Below are 21,049 nucleotides of genomic sequence, written 5' to 3' on the forward strand. Positions count from 1 at the left end.
CCATCAACACAAGGTGCTTTGGGGTGAGGTGGCAGAGCCCCCAAAGCGCCCACCCAAGCTCAAAGCACCCATCCCCCCATGTTGATGGCATGTGGCCTGGTATGGTTCAGGGGGGGTTGCGCTCGCTCTTCCCCTCCCCTTTCCTGACCTGCTGGGTTGCATGCTCGGATAAGGGTCTGGTATGATTTTGGGGGGAGGCCATGACATTTTTTTTTTACATTTTGGCGTGGTCTGGTATGGACTGGTTGGGACCTCCATCTTTTTTTAAATTTTTTAATAGCCAGGTGCTGGCAATTGTCACTGTCAATAATTTTAAATGGGATTTGACTTTTTTTTGTTTGTTTTTTTCCTTTAGAAAATATACTTATATATACTTTATGCATGCTATAGATGTGCCACTTTACAGGCACATTAAGGGGACCCCCCAGTCACTATATTTAAAGGAATTTTTCATTTTTATAGTTGCACTTTATGCATAATTAAAATCACTGCTCCTGAAAAAAATATTGTTTATTTTTTTTTTATTATTGATACATTTCCTCCAGGGCAGTACCCAGACCCCCATACCCACTGTATGGACAATTACTTGCATATAACCCTTCAAATCGGGTACTTTTAATTTTTCCTGTTCAGGTCCCATAGACTTCAATTGGGTTCACCATTTGGGTTAGAACATTTCCCCTGTTCAGGAGTTCTGTTCTGCTAGGAACCGAACAAGGGGTTGTTAGGATTGAGTTCACCTGCTGGTGGCACTGTGGTGCTCTGGGCTGATTGCTGCAGTTCCAATGTCCACCAGAAGTCAGCAGGCTTTAAAGCAGAACTCCAGCTAAAAAATGTTTTCCATGTCCTTGTTGCTGATCTCCTACCTTCACCAACTTTGCTATCCATGTTCTTCTGAGCTCTGTATTTCCTCTGTAATAGGCTGCTGAACTTGCTGAAAAAACGTTATTGACTGGTGACTTCCTGTTTGTAAGACCGCTGGCTGCTATCCCTCTCCTCAGTTCAGCCAGCAGTCTGACATGCCCCCTTGTAGTCCTATGAAAGCAGCAGGGAGGAAGCAGACATGTTGTGGGCGGAAGGGGTCTCACAGCCCCCTCTCTGTGGCACCCATGGAAGAGGTGTCCTCCTTCTCCTCCCTGGCAGTCACCGCCCCCCACTCCGTCCCTGCTGCACAGCCCCCCAACACCCCCCACCTGCTATCTCCATGCAGAGTGGGGTTGAATATTATCAGTAATTACTTGTATTACACAGCGGGGATCTCCCACTGTGTCAGGTATAGTATACGAGAACTCCGCTCGCTGATGTCCCCCCGTTATTGGCACAGTGCGCTAATAATGACGGGGGCGGGGGCATCAGCACTCGGTGTTCTCGTATACTATACCTTACACCGTGGGAGATCCCCGTTGTGTCATACATGGAATTACTGATGATAATCCCGCTCTGCACTGATAGTCCCTGTCATGCTGGTCCTATGGTGGTCCTATGGTGGTCCCTGACATGCTGGTCCCATGCTGATCCTATGGTGGTCCCTGACATGCTGGTCCCATGCTGATCCTATGGTGGTCCCTGACATGGTGGTTCTGACATGCTGGTCCCTGCTGGTCCTATGGTGGTCCCTGACATGCTAGTCCCATGCTGATCCTATGGTGGTCCCTGACATGCTGGTTCTATGGTGGTCCCTGACATGCTGGTCCCATGGTGGTCACTGACATGCTGGTCCCATGCTGGTCCTATGGTGGTCCCTGTCATGCTGGTCCTATGGTGGTCCCTGACATGGTGGTGACATGCTGGTCCCATGCTGGTCCTATGGTGGTCCCTGACATAGTGGTGACATGCTGGTCCTATGATGGTCCCTGACATGGTGGTGACATGCTGGTCCCACGGTGGTCCCTCACATGGTGGTCCCTGACATGCTGGTTCTATGGTGGTCCCTGACATGCTGGTCCCATGGTGGTCACTGACATGCTGGTCCCATGCTGGTCCTATGGTGGTCCCTGTCATGCTGGTCCTATGGTGGTCCCTGACATAGTGGTGACATGCTGGTCCTATGATGGTCCCTGACATGGTGGTGACATGCTGGTCCCACGGTGGTCCCTCACATGGTGGTCCCTGACATGGTGGTGACATGGTGGTCTGTGACATGGTGGTGACATGGTGGTCCCTGACTGGTGGTCCCTGACATGGTGGTCCCGGACATTCGGCACTGGTAATCCCTGACATTCGGCACTGGTGGTCCCTGACATGATGGTCCCTGACATTCGGCACTGGTGGTCCCTGACATTCGGCACTAGTGGTTCCTGACTGGTGGTCCTTGACATTAGGCACTGGTGGTCCCTGACATTCGGTACTGGTGGACACTGATAAGCTGCACTGGTTTGCATTCATATTAAATGCATTAAATGTATTAATTTAATTTAAATGTATTTATTAAATGCATTGAATTAATATTATATTAATATGCATTTATATTAAAATGCTTTGTATTTATATGGCTGTAACGTATCATACCGTGTGTTATGTATGGCTTGCTGGCTGCAGAATAAGGGGTGTGATTTATGTTGAAGTGGGCGAGTTCATGTTTACATGTACAAGCCTAGTGTACCTCCCACATTCACTCCCATCCCAAGTATTAATGGGAAATGAAGACTGATTACAGTTAGAGAGAGAGAAGAGGATATGATGCAATCACTGTTCTAACACCTCCTACTTGCCAAAAAAGATGCTGCATTTTTTTAATCACAAAATTGACTTCCTGAAAATTCAATCAGTCATATCTCTTAAACGGTAAGAAATTTCACAAATGTAGTAACTGTTTAGTGTTTTATGTGGGGGGTGTACTAACGGGTGATTTTTTTTTAAAATCCCAGAGTTCTGCTTTAATGATCAGCCACACCTGTTTTTAGCTGCCAGGTGGCTATTTGAGGCTGCTCCTCCCTTTCCCCAGTATGTCATTATTTTGATTGCCCCCTTGCTGCCAGATCATTGTTCTTGTGTTTCCTGGTATGCTGCTCTTGCACCCTGTACCCTGCTGCCTTACTCCTGAACTCTGCCATAGTACCCAGTCTTGATTCCCTCTTCCTTGCATCCCTGTGTTCCCTGTTACCCTTGTCCTTCGTATTGTATATATTTTGTCTATAATCAGTTGTTAGGTTCTTTAGTTATTTTTGTCAATGGGGTTTGTTCTTGTTTGCTGGAGTTTCCTATGTTTGTTGTTTTCTGTGTATGCTTGTTTGTGTGTTTCACTGTAAATAAATCTCACTTTAAAGATGTACAGTCAGGTCCATAAATTTTGGGACATTGACACAATTCAAATCTTTTTGGCTCTATACACCACCACAATGGATTTGAAAGTTGATGGATGATTGTTAATCTGTCCCATTACTTTTGGTCCCTTAAAAAATGGGAGGCACATATACAAACTGTTGTAATTCCTACACCGTTCACCTGATTTGGATGTAAATACCCTCAAATTAAAGCTGAAAGTCTGCAGTTAAAGCACATCTTGTTTGTTTCATTTCAAATTCATTGTGGTGGTGTATAGAGCCAAAAAGATTAGAATTGTGTCGATGTCCCAATATTTATGGACCTAACTATACACATTGTTTTGTCTCAGTTTCCATGTGTACATATATCTGGTCTCCTCATCTGCTGAATCCTGACAGGGGTGTTCGGCCTATCCCTAGTCAGGAACTGTTGGCTGTGTCTGGGATGTGGGAAAAAAGCATTGCATGTTGCAGGTGGTGTAGCTGTGAATGGAAAGGAAAAAGTTCTGCTGTGAACTGTGTTACAAGTAGTTGTGTATGTGACTGCAAGGATGGGGTGGTCAAAACAAAAAAAGGATGCAAACCTTTCTGAGGCAAAGGAATGGATACTTGTCACAGTCAAGGGTCAGGCTCAGAGACCAGTAGCTTTAGCAGTAGAGGGACTCCCACCAACCAGTAGGATTGGTATACATGCAGGTCACCCTGGCAACAAACGCAGGCTCACCTGAGGTGTAGAGTCTAAGTACTAACTGGTGTTCACCAGAGCTCCTGAAGGTGGAGATGGGTTTTAGCTGCATGTTATTACCATGTTGCGGTCCTCAGGATCGCCCCACCAAGAGTTAAGAAAGCTGAGGTCCAGTAGTGGATATAGTAGGTAAGGATCAAACAGAAGCATAGTCAGTAAAGAAGCCAAAGGTCGGTAACCAGTAGTTGCAGGTTGAGATCAAGCTGAAGCGTAGTCAAGGAACAAGCCAAGGGTCAGTAACGGGTGATAGTAAAGATACAGACGGCAGCAGGAAAGACAAAAGTGAGATACTGGTTTGAGAGAACGACAATCTGGCAAACAGGAAGTGCAGAGACATGGCTTAAATCAGGAAGTTCATGGGAGGAGAAAAAAGTTTAGGGTTCAGGACAAACAAGGTTTAAGGCAGGATCATTCAAAGATTTGTCCAGGGAACTGTCCAGCATTCCAGGGGTCTCAGCAAGAAGCTACATTGCCTGACACAGCAGAGGTTCCAGATTCCAATCCAGGCCCTGACTGTATTCCCCTCCTCCAAGGATGTCCCCTGGCGGTCTTAGGGCCTGATTTCTCTGGTGGAATTATCTTGTTAATCTAAGGGCATGACCTTTCTTGTGGCCCAAATCCTTCCCATTTGACCAGATATTGTAATTTGTTCCTAAAGATCATGGAATCAAGAATTTTCTCCACCACAATTCCTTCTTCACCCTGAACCTCAACAGGTGGAGATGGAAGAATTCTTCCAGAAAAATGATTTTCACGAAATGGTTTGAGTAGTGCTATGTGAAAAACAGGGTGAATCTTCATACTGTCTGGAAGTTTTAACCGAAAGGTTACTAGATGGATTTGAAATGTGGAAAGGTCCTACAAACTTTTGGCCCAGTTTAGCAAATGGAACATGAACGTTCACGTTTTTGGTAGATAACCAAACTTTATCACCCACATAAAATTCAGGAAGTGACCTGCGATGTCTGTCAGCAGCCTCCTTATAATAGTCCTGAGCCTGTAATGTAGTTAGTTTATTGGTGACAGCTAGGGATGGGCAAACGGTTTGGCCTGGGCATGAGTTCGGTCCAAACATTGGCTCTTCGCACATTTGCCAAACAACAGAATTATCAGGGCGTTCGACCATTTGTTCGGCCTGCCACCACACAGTGCATTTAAAGCTCTGGTTGGCTGAAGCAGTGATAGCTTTGCCCAATCAGGGCACAGAACACTGTCAGAGCCATGATTGGATGCTGTCATGATGACTCTATCCAATGATGGCTCATTGCTGTTAGTCCCGCCCCACACTATAAAACTATTATTTTAATAGCAGCCATTTTCAGTGTGATATCGGCATGGAGAGAGATAGAACAGGGCTCTGTTCAGTGCTATTAAACAGTTAGTGTGCTATAGTGTGCTATTCTGATTCTTTTGTCAGTGTAGAATATCAGTTTAGTGTGAATCTAGGGATAATTCAGTAAGTGTGACTGTAGTGCGATCACTATTTATATTTACATTAGTGTGAATGTAGGGATAGTTCAGTCAGTGTGAGTGTAGTGACCCTTTAACACAGTATATTTCATTGTGTTACTGCAAGTTTAACGCCATATATTTCAGTACGTTACGTGCCGTTTAACGAAGTACATTTCTGTGTGTTACTGCCCACTTAACGCAGTATATTTCCGTGTCTTACTGCAAGTTTAACGTCATTCAGTTCAGTGCGTTACTGCAAGTTTAACGTCACATAGTTCAGTGCGTTCAGTGCAGTATATTTCAGTGCGTTACTGCAAGTTTAACGCTGTACGATTCAGTGCCTTACTGCAAATTTAATGCCATATATTTCAGTGCGTTACATGCCGTTTATCGCAAGAACATTTCTGTGTGTTAGTGCATGCTTAACGCAGTATATTTCAGTGTCTTACTGCAAGTTTAACGTCATACAGTTCAGTGCGTTACTGCAAGTTTAACGTCACATATTTCAGTGCGTTATCTCCATATAACACAGTATAGTTCAGTGCTTTCCTGCAAGTTTAACTCTGTATATTGCAGTGCGTTACCTTTTGTTTAACGCAGTACATTTATGTGCGTTAGTGCACATATGACGCAGTATATTTCAGGGTGTCAGTGCAGTTTTACTGCAGTATAATATAGTATATCAGTGGACTGTGTCTGTGTAGTAGTGAGTACTCAAAATAAAGTGCACCAAACACAATTTTCCATGGATTCAGGGGCGTAACTACCACCATAGCGACCCATGCGGGCGCTATGGGGCCCGCAGCCGAGTGGGGCCCAGTGAGGATGAGAGCACCGCCGGCACAGTCTCCCAGCCAGGGGAAGAGAGAGGAGAGAAAGAGGCGAGCTGTCCGTATCAGCAGAGAGCTGAATTGCCCAATGTAATAGCTTTCATTAGAACTTCCAGTGTTCCCAGGGCTCACGTCACATAACTCCACCTCTTGGCCCGGTGCCTTTGATAGACAGAACGCCGATCCAATGCGGGACATGTGACGTCATCAAAGGCGTCGGGCCAAGAGGTGGGGCTATGTGACGATGAGCCCCGGGAAGACGGGAAATTCAAATAAAAGCTATTACAGCGGGCAATCCCACTCTCTGCTGATCCGGGTGGCTTGCCTCTTCCTCTGCATAGGTGAGGCTGTATGGGGCACAGGCAGACCAGGCTGTATGGGGCACAAGTAACGCTGTATGGGGCACAGGTCATGCTGTATGGGGCACAGGTCATGCTGTATGGGGCACAGGCAGACCAGGCTGTATGGGGCACAGGTCATGCTGTATGGGGCAAAGGTCATGCTGTATGGGGCACAGGTCACGCTGCATTGGGCACAGGTCACGCTGTATTGGGTACAGGTCACGCTGCATGGGGCACAGGTCACGCTGCATGGGGCACAGGTCACGCTGCATGGGGCACAGGTCACGCTGTATGGGGCACAGGTCATGCTGTATGGGGCACAGGTCATGCTGTATTGGGCATAGGTCACGTTGCATTGTGCACAGGTCACGCTGTATGTGGCACAGCTCATGCTGCATTGACACTAGGGCAGCTGTGGGGGGGGGCTGTTTGCAGGGGGGCCCCATACAACATTTTGCTATGGGGCCCTGCTATTTCTAGTTACGCCCCTGCATGGATTAAAGTGCATCCATGTACATATTTTCACATGTTTATTACATGTTGTTAATGAGCAACCCCCATCATGTCTGGGAGGACAACAAGGAGAGGCAGATGTTCCCATGGCACTGTGAGAGGGCCAGCAACATATGTGTCCACAGGCAAAGGTGAAGGTGGTCAGTCCTCAGGCAGGGCATCATTTTCTCTGTTTAGTGATGTTGCCCCTGCTATCCAGCCACAGCATGCAGAGGAGGTGGTGGACTGGCTTACTAAACCATCCTCACCCTCCTCATTATCCATCACCCAAGCAGAGACTGGTGCACAGTCCACTGCAGCTGCCAGAATGGCTAAACCTGGGGGAGGGGACAGGACAGCTGTGAGAGACGGCAGAGAGGTTTCAGTGAAGCAGAGGACACATCAGGACAGCGTTTTTGTTATTTTTGGCTTGTATAGGATGGTGCACTATAGCACCTATGCAATGTGAGTACCCCTCTATAGGGAAGACTTTTATATATATTTTTAATACATTATTAAACGGGATTATACTATTTGGTTTCCTCTGTTTTCTATATGGATACATGTGCAAGCAACCAGCCAAGGATCTGAATGCTGATAACAAACCCAGAGGTGGTTTAAAAGCGTGGTTTGTCCAAGCTTAGGTGCGAGGTCACACGCTCTAAGGTGAGCGCATACACCAAACGGTGAGCACTAGAGTGGACATGAGCACCTGCTGTTTCACTATTTATTAATGTGGATTAGAAGAAAGAAGGAAATAGGAATGGACTTTTATACCGTGTCCTTTTCTAAGCACATTAATGCATGAATATTTTGCACAAGAGCACTTTAAGCACGTTATAGTGTTATTTAGTTTTGTATATTGGTTTATTTATGTGAATGCACTTTATATTGAATGATACATAGGCACATAGGTTGTCACCTTCATTATAGTACATGATTGCAATTTTTTAATCGCATGGGATTGCTATTCATGTTTAGTGGGTAGTCATGTGGGATTGCAACATTTCACAACACTTTTTGTAGATGGTCATGTCAATTCTGAATGTGATGACTATATGATTTAGTTTGGATAGCGCAGCATTTTAATATAATATTTTTTAGAATGGCTAAACCTGCCTCCTTGTCCACAGCTATTCCTACCATTGCCCCAGCATCAGGCATGGAGGAGTCAGCTGAGTTATTTGAACATAGCATCAGCCACTGGCTCCTTGACGATGCACAGCCATTATTTGATTCAGATGTTGGCTCTGAGGTTGAGGTTGAGAAAGACAGAAACATGAGCCTACAGAGAGGGGACAAATTGGCAGTCGTGTTCCTCCAGCCGCAGCATATTGCCAAGTTGTAGCCAGTGGTAATGAGGACGGAAGAGATGATAATGATGAGGTCACTGACACAACTTGGGTGCCAGATAGAGCAGAGGAGGAAAGTGAGGGTGATGCAGAACTCCAAAGAGGCAGCCATCATGGAAGAGTAGAGACCAGCAATCCTATTCCACCAGATTGTGGAGCTGTTATCTCCTGGCCCACTTCCCACAGCTTAGCTGTTTGGGCATTTTTTAGCACGTGTGCAGCCGATCGCACTATTGCAATTTGCAAACTTTGCCTCAACCACATCAAGCGTGGCAAAAACACCAGCCATTTTGGTACCACATGCTTGACAAGGCATTTAACCTCCCACCTCTTAGCCCATTGGCAAGAGCAGCTCAAAGCCACATAAAAGGGATTTTTGACTCTGTTCCTCCTCCTTACTCAGTCTACCCTCGTTTTACCTCATGACCTCTCAGCGGCCTTCACTGACAGGGATGATGGTATAGTGCAGGGTGTCTCAGGTCCATGCAACCTGTCTACCAGTAGCATACCACCGGCTGTAAACTACAGCTGGCAAATTTCTTTGCCCCCATGTGCTGCAGTGAAAAAATAATAGCCACACAATCACTGCCAACCACATGCCCAGCATCTAAATTCAAGCTAGTCAAAGCTGCTGGCTTTACAACTCCTGCCTTTCCATCTGGTGGATTCTGCCCCTTCCATGATTTTGCAGAATATGCTGTACCACAATGGTAGGTTCCTAGTCGATATTTTTTTTTTACGTAAGGCCATTCCAGCTCTGTACCATCACGTGGAAGGCATGGCTGTGGCATGGTCAAGGACAATATATTTTGTTCACAGCACACTGGGTAACTCTGCTTGCAACTTTAAAGGATGCAGGACAGGGCTCAGTGCTGCAGCTTGTTGTGCCGCCACATCTCCATACAGCTAGTGATGATGCAAGATTTGTCAGCTCTACTCTCTCCTCTTCCTCCCCCATGGAACCTTCTGCTGAATTGTCCTATGAACCACCTATACCCCCTAAGCATTCAAGGGGCTATTCAATGAGTCAGGCTAAAAGGTGCCATGCAGTGCTTCAGCTGGTCTGTCTAGGGGATAGGAGCCACACCAGAGCAGAGATTCTTGCAGCTCTGCACGGGCAGGCCCAGAGATGGTTCACGCCATGCCAGCTGAAGCCAGGAATGGTGGATTGCGATAATTGCACAAACCTGTCTGCCGTTAGACAGGGAAAGTTGACACGTGCCATGCCTGGCACATGTCCTCAGTTTTGTAGTGCAGCATTTCTTAAGTAGGTACCCAATGTTGGAAGATCTGCTAAAGCATACCAGAAGAGTCTGTAGCCATTTCAGGCAGTCATACACAGCCAGTGCCAACAAAGAGAAGGGATCTACAAATTCCTTCAGCCTGCGCATCCTGGAATTTAAACAATGTAATGCACAGTGCAATGTGACAAATATATATTGATATTATTAAAGCAGCATGTAGTAAAGCTCAAGGCCTTAAAAATGTGAAGAAAACATACTGTGATTTCATACCACGCTAAACACACAAATGTACAAATTAAATTAATTAATTATTAGATAAATATACATAAACAAATGTCCAATAATCCGCCACCAAACAGATATCCCACAAAGATGTGCAAATGGTGTCTTTTAATTCTTCAAACGATTGTGATACAAAGTATATTATTTTAAATTAAGGTGTCCTCAAAAGTGTGTTTCCTTCCACCAAATTCTAGGCTAGTATTCTACTCACTAAACAGAATTGACACAGATGACAGGTAGTCAAATCCAGCAAAGCAGACAGATCTCCAGAAATAGCAACTTAGGACTTGTCATGACCACAAAGTGAATATGGTATATGGCTCAAGAAGAAAGAACAAAGCTCCTCATAGTGCAATACTGTTAAAGAATTTGTTATAAAACTACAATTAGAAGACACCATTTGCACTTCTTTTTTGTGGGATATTTGTTTGGTGGTGGATTATTGGACATTTATTTATGTATATTTATCTATTTATTTATTAATTCATTTAATGTATACATTTGTGTGTTTAGCGCAGTATGAAATAACAGTTGTTATTTTTACATGTACAGCCAGTGCTTGGTTGGCTGAAATTCAGCAGGAACTCTACCTGCCCATAAACCGCCTGATTTGTGACCTGCCCACGAGGTGGAATTCGACTTTGGAAATGCTGCAGTGGCAGCACCTGCAGCAGAGGGCCATCAACGAGTACCTGGGTGAGTTTCGCACAATGACAGGCTCAGGCTTGCTCAGCTTTTTTCTGCATGCCAATGGCTGCTGATAAAGGATGCATGCACTGTACTGTCACCACTTGAGGCTACAAGGATGGTGTGCCGTGACAATGCATGCATCAGTGACACAATCCCTTTTGTGTTCCTGCTGGAGCAGACTCTGCGTGGCATTATGGACAGGGCACTCAGGGCAGAACAGTGGGAGGAAGAGAAGGACTTCCTTTCCTCTCAAGGCACCCTTTAAGCAGACACCATTCTTGCCATGCCACAGAGCACACAAGAGGAGAGGGAGGAGGATTCTGGTAGTTTTGGAGACATTAAAGCAGAGCAAGATATACGTCAACCCTTAACAGATGGCTTTCCTACCCCAAAACCCTTGGGAGTAGTACATGATTGGGAGGAGGCAGTTCCAGATACTGTAATCCTCAGTGACCCTGAGGACTCTGCTTCTCATGCGTCTGCAAACTTGCAGTGCATGGGCTCCCTCATTCTTCAAAGTCTTGTGACAGATAAGAGAGTGCATCTGTCCACAGACTCCGTGGTCCAGCTGACATTTATCAAAATGAATCAGCCCTGGCTTAGCAGCAGCTACCAAACCCCTGATGCCAATGTCACTGATTAAGTGTTTTCTGGATATGGAATCTCTGCAAGACTGTCTAGGCTGTCTAGCTTTGTGGGTGTTGATTTCATCTGGAAGAAAATTTTTGGAGTAGGTTTCATGGGCACGATTTACACCCAAGGACCAATTTTTCCACACCTATTTGACAGGTGCATATCATTTCAATTTTGGACAGCAAGGTCAATTCTGGCTTTTATCAAGAGTACCTCAATAGGGTTATGGTGTGAAGGCACCACAGACACCTAAAGACCAATTTTTCCGCACCTGTTTGACATTTGCATATCATTTCAATTTTTTTGACAGCAAGGCCAATTCTTGCTTTCATCAAGAGTACCTCTATAGGGTTACAGTGTGAAGGCACCACCAACACCCAAAGACCAATTTTCCGCACCTGTTTGACAGGTGCATATAATTAAAATTTTTGACAGCAAGGCTAACTCTAGTTTTCATCAAGAGTACCTCTATAAGGTTATGGTATGAAGGTACCACCAACGCCCAAAGACCAATTTTATTCCACCACTGTTTGGCACAGGCCAAACATAATTTACATTTTTGACAGCAAGGCCAATTATTGCTTTCATCAAGAATACCTCCATAGGGTTATGGTTTAAAGACACCACCAGCACCCGTAAATCATTGCTCATTTAAAAAGGATGTTATTTACAAACTTTTTTTTGCATTGATACATGTCCCACAGGGCCATACCCGGACCCTCATAACCATTGTATGCCCAATTACTTGCATATAAGCCTTCAAGATGGGCACTTTTGGTTTTTCCAGTTTGGGTTCCATACTTTTGCGATGTTCTAAAGTAAAAGTGGTTCTGAACTTTTGCAATGTTCTAAAGTAATGCCGCAAACTGAACGGGGGGGGTGTCGTTTGGCCCATCTCTAGTGGCAATGAGTGTATACATATTTACATGGTGTTCCCTGTGTTCAAGTCCAGATTTATACTTCCTGCCTTCCTAGGTCTGCTGTCTTGTGCTGCCCTCCTCCTAAGGAGAGTCTAAAAGTGTAATGCCCCGTACACACAATCGGAATTTCAGACGGGAAATGTTCGATGTGAGCTTGTTGTCGGAAAGTCCAACCGTGTGTATGCTCCTTTGGACATTTTCTGTCGGAATTTCCGAACACAAATGTTTGAGAACAGATTCTCAAATTTTCCAAAAAAAGCTTTGTTGTCAGAAATTCCGAGCGTGTGTACACAGGTCCAACGCACCAAATTCCATACATGCTCAGATTCAAGTACGAGACGGAAGCGCTCGGTCTTGTAAAACTAGCGTTCGTAATTGAGATAGCACATTCGGCACGCTGCAAATTTTTAAATCTTTCAATGCGCATGCTCTTCTTCTTTATAATGCTAGAATAATGAAGTTGCTTTGCTGCTGATATTCACACAGAGTTCTGGCAAACGGATTTCTTATTATTTCTCGTGATCTCCTGAATAATCTTTGTTTTTGTTTGTTTTTTTTCGCAAGATCTCCAGAATAATCTATATTTTTTTTTTATAGTAATCTACTTTTTTTATAGTGATCTCCATAATATTTTTTGTCGTTTTGTGTATCAAGTTACCACAATACCATTATTATCTTGTATTTATTAACCTCAAAGGTTGGTTGATGTTGGTGTCCCTTGTTAATTTGACATTGTATTTTTGAAATATACCTGCCTACTCACAAACAAACTGTCCTTTTTGAAGTAAAACACATAGCCAAGTATTTGTCAAAACAAAAATTAAAAATGTATTAGGGGTCCTAACAAAATAAAGAGGAAGGCAACGCTGGAGAAACAGTTGGAATTGGTGAAGCCTTTGTACCCCAGGGCAGACATCAATTATTTGACAGGCAAAATTGGTAGCCTGAGGAGTCCATTTAATATGGAGTACAATCTGGTCTAGGACTCAGAGAGATCGGGAGCAGCAGCAGATGACATGTATGTGCAGAGGCTGTGGTCCTACAACAGCCTGTGTCTTTTACCAGACCACACCAAACCCAGGCCATCACTCTCAAGACTTCCTTGCACGCTTCCTTCCAGGCTGTGGCTGTGCTGTTGGAGGTCTTGCTGGAGGTGGTGGAGGAGTCATATGGTCCAACTCACAGACATGGCTTTTATTGATGAGTTGGCCCCTCACCCCCTTATTTAGGGCCTGAAATATGACCTCCTCACAGATGAGGCGTTGGCCCTCCTCCATTACTTGCATTTTACTGGGCGTCATACATGCAAAGGACTCCTGGACACTAGGGGTAGTTGTGAGTACCGCAGTAGCCTGCCGAATCAAATTAGTCACTGACTCCTCCAGGTTTTTAACCATCCTGGTCCTTTTTGTTGGAAGGTGGAGAGGAGGAACCTGGGATTCAGTCAGGCTGCTGGGCACGGCCAGCTCCTGGCTGCCACTTTCCACGGCCACCTCCTGGCTCCCACTTTCCACGGCCTCCTCCTGGCTGAGACTTTCCTGTGTATGAAAATGGTAGTTACATGGTTTTAGTTTTTTGGTCATCAATCACACACAATTTTGAGCTCAAGACTGTTGCAAATTGAATGTTAACAAATAGAAAAGACTATTATTCTGACCCCAGCATTTTTCATTCTTGTCCCAATCATTTTTGGCTACTATTGTCTATTAACCACTTGATGACCGCCTCGCGCCGATGTACGTCGGCAAGGCGGCACGGACAGGTAAAATCACGTACATGTACGTGATTTGCCTTCCGCGGGTGGGGGGTCCGATCGGACCCCCCCCGGTGCCCGAGGCGGTCGTCTTTTGTCCCACGGCGATCGGAGGTGAGGGGGAGGCCATCCGTTCGTGGCCCCCCCTCGCGATCGCCGCCAGCCAATCGAATCATTCCTTTGCTGCTGTATGCCATACAGCAGCAAAGGAAATGATGTCATCTCTCCTCGGCTCGGTAATTTCCGTTCCGGCCCGAGGAGAGAAGACAGGTATGTGAGTGCACAACACTACACACACACAGTAGAACATGCCAGGCACACAAAACACCCCGATCCCCCCCCCGATCGCCCCCCGATCCCCCCCCCAATCACCCCCCCGTCACAAACTGACACCAGCAGTTTTTTTTTTTTTTTTTTCTGATTACTGCATTGGTGTCAGTTTGTGACAGTTACAGTGTTGGGACAGTTAGTATTAGCCCCCTGTAGGTCTAGGATACCCCCCTAACCCCCCCTAATAAAGTTTTAACCCCTTGATCACCCCCTGTCACCAGTGTCGCTAAGCGATCATTTTTCTGATCGCTGTATTAGTGTCGCTGGTGACGCTAGTTAGGGACGTAAATATTTAGGTTCGCCGTCAGCGTTTTATAGGGACAGGGACCCCCATATACTACCGAATAAATGTTTTAACCCCTTGATGGCCCCCTAGTTAACCCTTTCACCACTGATCAATAAAGGTTTAGCCCCCTGATCGCCCGGCGGTGATATGCGTCGCCCCAGGCAGCGTCAGATTAGCGCCAGTACCGCTAACACCCACGCACGCAGCATACGCCTCCCTTAGTGGTATAGTATCTGATCGGATCAATATCTGATCCGATCAGATCTATACTAGCGTCCCCAGCAGTTTAGGGTTCCCAAAAACGCAGTGTTAGCGGGATCAGCCCAGATACCTGCTAGCACCTGCGATTTTGCCCCTCCGCCCAGCCCACCCAAGTGCAGTATCGATCGATCACTGTCACTTACAAAACACTAAACGCATAACTGCAGCATTCACAGAGTCAGGCCTGATCCCTGCGATCGCTAACAGTTTTTTTGGTAGCATTTTGGTGAACTGGCAAGCACCAGCCCCAGGCAGCATCAGGTTAGCGCCAGTAGCGCTAACACCCACGCACGCACCGTACACCTCCCTTAGTGGTATAGTATCTGATCGGATCAATATCTGATCCGATCAGATCTATACTAGCGTCCCCAGCAGTTTAGGGTTCCCAAAAACGCAGTGTTAGCGGGATCAGCCCAGATACCTGCTAGCACCTGCGTTTTGCCCCTCCGCCCGGCCCAGCCCAGCCCACCCAAGTGCAGTATCGATCGATCACTGACACTTACAAAACACTAAATGCATAACTGCAGCGTTCGCAGAGTCAGGCCTGATCCCTGCGATCGCTAACAGTTTTTTGGTAGTATTTTGGTGAACTGGCAAGCACCAGCCCCAAGCAGCGTCAGATTAGCGCCAGTACCGCTAACACCCACGCACGCAGCATACGCCTCCCTTAGTGGTATAGTATCTGAACGGATCAATATCTGATCCGATCAGATCTATACTGGCATCCCCAGCAGTTTAGGGTTCCCAAAAACGCAGTGTTAGCGGGATCAGCCCAGATACCTGCTAGCACCTGCATTTTGCCCCTCCGCCCGGCCCAGCCCACCCAAGTGCAGTATCGATCGATCACTGTCACTTACAAAACACTTAACGCATAACTGCAGCGTTCGCAGAGTCAGGCCTGATCCCTGCGATCGCTAACAGTTTTTTTGGTAGCTTTTTATTTAACTGGCAAGCGCCAGCGGCCTAGTACACCCCGGTCATAGTCAAACCAGCACTGCAGTAACACTTGGTGACGTGGCGAGTCCCATAAGTGCAGTTCAAGCTGGTGAGGTGCCAAGCACAGGTAGTGTCGCGCTGCCACCAAGAAGACAAACACAGGCCCGTCGTGCCCATAATGCCCTTCCTGCTGCATTCGCCAATCCTAATTGGGAACCCACCGCTTCTGCAGCGCCCGTACTTCCCCCATTCACATCCCCAACCAAATGCAGTCAGCTGCATGAGAGGCATTTTCTTGATGTCCTCCCGAGTACCCCTACCCAACGAACCCCCCCAAAAAAGATGTTGTGTCTGCAGCAAGTGCGGATATAGGCGTGACACCCGCTATTATTGTCCCTCCTGTCCTGACAATGCTGGTCTTTGCATTGGTGAATGTTTTGAACGCTACCATTCACTAGTTGAGTATTAGTGTAGGGTACAGCATTGCACAGACTAGGCACACTTTCACAGGGTCTCCCAAGATGCCATCGCATTTTGAGAGACCCGAACCTGGAACCGGTTACCGTTATAAAAGTTAGTTACAAAAAAAGTGTAAAAAAAAAAAAAATATATAAAATAAAAAAAAATAGTTGTCGTTTCATTGTTCTCTCTCTCTCTATTCTCTCTCTCTATTGTTCTGCTCTTTTTTACTGTATTCTATTCTGCAATGTTTTATTGTTATTATGTTTTATCATGTTTGCTTTTCAGGTATGCAATTTTTTATACTTTACCGTTTACTGTGCTTTATTGTTAACCATTTTTTTGTCTTCAGGTACGCCATTCACGACTTTGAATGGTTATACCAGAATGATGCCTGCAGGTTTAGGTATCATCTTGGTATCATTCTTTTCAGCCAGCGGTCGGCTTTCATGTAAAAGCAATCCTAGCAGCTAATTAGCCTCTAGACTGCTTTTACAAGCCGTGGGAGGGAATGCCCCCCCCCACCGTCTTCCGTGTTTTTCTCTGGCTCTCCTGTCTCAACAGGGAACCTGAGAATGCAGCCGGTGATTCAGCCAGCTGACCATAGAGCTGATCAGAGACCAGAGTGGCTCCAAACATCTCTATGGCCTAAGAAACCGGAAGCTACGAGCATTTTATGACTTAGATTTCGCCGGATGTAAATAGCGCCATTGGGAAATTGGGGAAGCATTTTATCACACCGATCTTGGTGTCGTCAGATGCTTTGAGGGCAGAGGAGAGATCTAGGGTCTAATAGACCCCAATTTTTTCAAAAAAGAGTACCTGTCACTACCTATTGCTATCATAGGGGATATTTACATTCCCCGAGATAACAATAAAAATGATTAAAAAATAAAAAATGAAAAGAACAGTTTAAAAATAAGATAAAAAAGCAAAAAAATAATAAAGAAAAAAAAAAAAAAAAAAAAAGCACCCCTGTCGCCCCCTGCTCTCGCGCTAAGGTGAACGCAAGCGGCGTTCTGTCGTCAAACGTAAACAGCAATTGCACCATGCATGTGAGGTATCGCCACGAAGGTCAGATCGAGGGCAGTAATTTTTGCAGTAGACCTCCTCTGTAAATCTAAAGTGGTAACCTGTAAAGGCTTTTAAAGGCTTTTAAAAATGTATTTATTTTGTTGCCACTGCACGTTTGTGCGCAATTTTAAAGCATGTCATGTTTGGTATCCATGTACTCGGCCTAAGATCATCTTTTTTATTTCATCAAACATTTGGGCAATATAGTGTGTTTTAGTGCATTAAAATTTAAAAAAGTGTGTTTTTTCCCAAAAAATACTGCGCAAATACTGTGTGAAAAAAAAAAATGAAACACCCACCATTTTAATCTGTAGGGCATTTGCTTTAAAAAAATATATAATGTTTGGGGGTTCAAAGTAATTTTTTTGCAAAAAAAAATAACTTTTTCATGTAAACAATGAGTGTCAGAAAGGGCTTTGTCTTCAAGTGGTTAGAAGAGTGAGTGATGTGTGACATAAGCTTCTAAATGTTGTGCATAAAATGCCAGGACAGTTCAAAACCCCCCAAATGACCCCATTTTGGAAAGTAGACACCCCAAGCTATTTGCTGAGAGGCATGTCGAGTCCATGGAATATTTTATATTGCGACACAAGTTGCGGGAAAGAGACAAATTTATTTATTTTTTTTGCACAAAGTTGTCACTAAATGATATATTGCTCAAACATGCCATGGGAATATGTGAAATTACACCCCAAAATACATTCTGCTGCTTCTCCTGAGTACGGGGATACCACATGTGTGAGACTTTTTGGGAGCCTAGCCGCGTACGGGACCCCGGAAACCAAGCACCGCCTTCAGGCTTTCTAAGGGCGTGAATTTTTGATTTCACTCTTCACTGCCTATCACAGTTTCGGAGGCCATGGAAAGCCCAGGTGGCACAAAACCCCCCCAAATGACCCCATTTTGGAAAGTAGACACCCAAAGCTATTTGCTGAGAGGTATAGTGAGTATTTTGCAGACCTCACTTTTTGTCACAAAGTTTTGAAAATTGAAAAAAGAAAAAAAAAAAAGTTTTTTCTTGTCTTTCTTCATTTTCAAAAACAAATGAGAGCTGCAAAATACTCACCATGCCTCTCAGCAAATATACTCAGGAGAAGCAGCTGAATGTATTTTGGGGTGAAATTCCACATAGGCCCATGGCCTGTGTGAGCAATATATCATTTAGTGACAACTTTTTGTAAATATTTTTTTTTTTTTTGTCATTATTCAATCACATGGGACAAAAAAAATAAATATTCAATGGGTTCAACATGCCTCTCAGCAATTTCCTTGGGGTGTCTACTTTCCAAAATGGGGTCATTTGGGGGGGTTTTGTACTGCCCTGCCATTTTAGCACCTCAAGAAATGACATAGGCAGTCATAAACTAAAAGCTGTGTAAATTACAGAAAATGTACCCTAGTTTGTAGACGCTATAACTTTTGCGCAAACCAATAAATATACGCTTATTGACTTTTTTTTACCAAAGACATGTGGCCGAATACATTTTGGCCTAAATGTATGACTAAAATTTAGTTTATTGGATTTTTTTTTATAACAAAAAGTAGAAAATATCATTTTTTTTCAAAATTTTCGGTCTTTTTCCGTTTATAGCGCAAAAAATAAAAACTGCAGAGGTGATCAAATACCATCAAAAGAAAGCTCTATTTGTGGGAAGAAAAGGACGCAAATTTCGTTTGGGTACAGCATTGCATGACCGCGCAATTAGCAGTTAAAGCGACGCAGTGCCAAATTGGAAAAAGACCTCTGGTCCTTAGGCAGCATAATGGTCCGGGGCTCAAGTGGTTAATATGTAAACCACTTTATTAAATCAGAAAAATAGTGATCAATAATAACATCTAGTTAACATCATTCATTTTTTAAAAAGAAATACGTAGAACAATGCTATACCTGGCTCAAGCTGGGCTCCTCCACATCTTCTTCCTGGGTGGAAGGCCCAGGTTGTACGTCAGAAGCTTCATCTGAGGTGGAAGGAAGAGTGGAAGGAAAGGTTGAGAGGGATGTCCTGGGTTCACTATGGTTCTGACAAAAACCACAGTCTGTCATAGTACCAGAGCCTGGGGACATATATGTCATCTGCTGCTGCTCCTGATCTCATAGAATCCTAGACCTTTTTGCGCTCCCTATTATATGTGCTCCTTAGGCCAACAATTTTGCACTTCAAATAGGTGAGCCAGAAACCTCCCGATCCAGGAGGAGATTTAAGGCCTCAAATATGTCCTTTGTAGAGATGGTGGAGATGGTGGGCATCTTGAAGAGGGCTGACTATGATGGGAAGTATGGACCGTACAGAAACCCAAATATGAGAAAGGCCAAGATCATGACTAAAGTTGTGGGAAGTCTGCAGAGGAATTTTGGGGTATGACAATCCAAGGAGCAATTGAGGAAATGCTGGTCAGACCTTAAATTGAGGGAGCACGATCAGTACAGAAGGATCAAGAGAGTGCTGCAAAAAAGTAAGTATTTTGTTGTGTTCCTATTATTATTACTTTTGTGCTGGTACATGTGCTTTTCTTTACTGTTGTACAGTTTAAAATGGCAAGTTTCAGGTTCGTGGGCACAGTAATCGTTCGTAGTAAACATCGTTCGTTCGACCACTAATACAATGTTTTTGGCAGATGCAGGTTAACTACATTTGTTCATGCCTATTTGTATTAAAAGAAGTTTAGTACATTGTTGTCTAGATGGGTTTGTACCTAGAATGAAACTTGATTCAGTGTAAAGAGAGGACACTCAGCAGCTGTTTACACATCTGGACGCAGGAGCACTAGTGTGGGACACCAGAAATCCCTTTTTAGGGTGTCCCACACAGGTGCTCCAGTGGATACTGGGGGTCTCTCCATGTGTGATACTTTACCAAAAAAGGTAAGTATTCCAGCTTTAAGAAAGGGAAAAAATAATGTCTTCAGCTTGGAAATCTGCCAAACAGACAATTGTACATCATTTCCAAGCAATGGTTCATATTACTATTTCTTGCCTCAAATATCTGTTTGCTAAGTATACCTTATTATTTAGTCACATAGGGGAGAAAAGAATCGGGACATCTGAGGACACCAGGAACCCCACTACTCAAGAAGAAGGGGAAATCCCCACACACCCTGAAGAAGATGTGGAGGGAGGAGAGGTTCATGAATTGGGTGAAATAGTGACCACAACAGGTCAGTGTCTGAGACCACAGCTTCAGGTAATAGATGTATGCATGCATATTTATAATACATGGTGTGTTTTTTTTAATTTTTAGGTGATGTGGATGTTGTGGAAGAAGAAACTAATTTCAACAGTGCAAGTGCACAGATCCTCATCGGGGAGATCATGGTGTGTAATCAGGAATTAGAGAAGGTCAAGGAAAACATCAATGATGTTGAAAAAAGACTCAACAACATCATTGATGTTTTTTTTTTCCATAAAGATTTTATTTAGTATTAAAAGAGCAAGTTACAATTCACATCAAATGACACGGAAATACAATTTACAGGCAGGGTATGGAAGTAAAAGAAATGCAGGGTACATCTAATGTAGGTTATGATAATAAAGTACCGGCAACACAACCAGATATGCATAATGTGGTAGATGTGGGGTGGAGGATCATTATTCATATTCCCCCCCCGAGCGGTTAAGCCCAACTAAGGCAAGGAGGTAGCTGATACGGTTGGTCCCAGTAAATTTTTCAAGAGTGAAGTACCCTTGCGAGCATCTGTGTAGGGCCAT

This window comes from Aquarana catesbeiana, linkage group LG07, assembly GCF_042186555.1.
Source record: "Aquarana catesbeiana isolate 2022-GZ linkage group LG07, ASM4218655v1, whole genome shotgun sequence".
NCBI classification, from domain to species: Eukaryota; Metazoa; Chordata; class Amphibia; order Anura; family Ranidae; genus Aquarana; species Aquarana catesbeiana.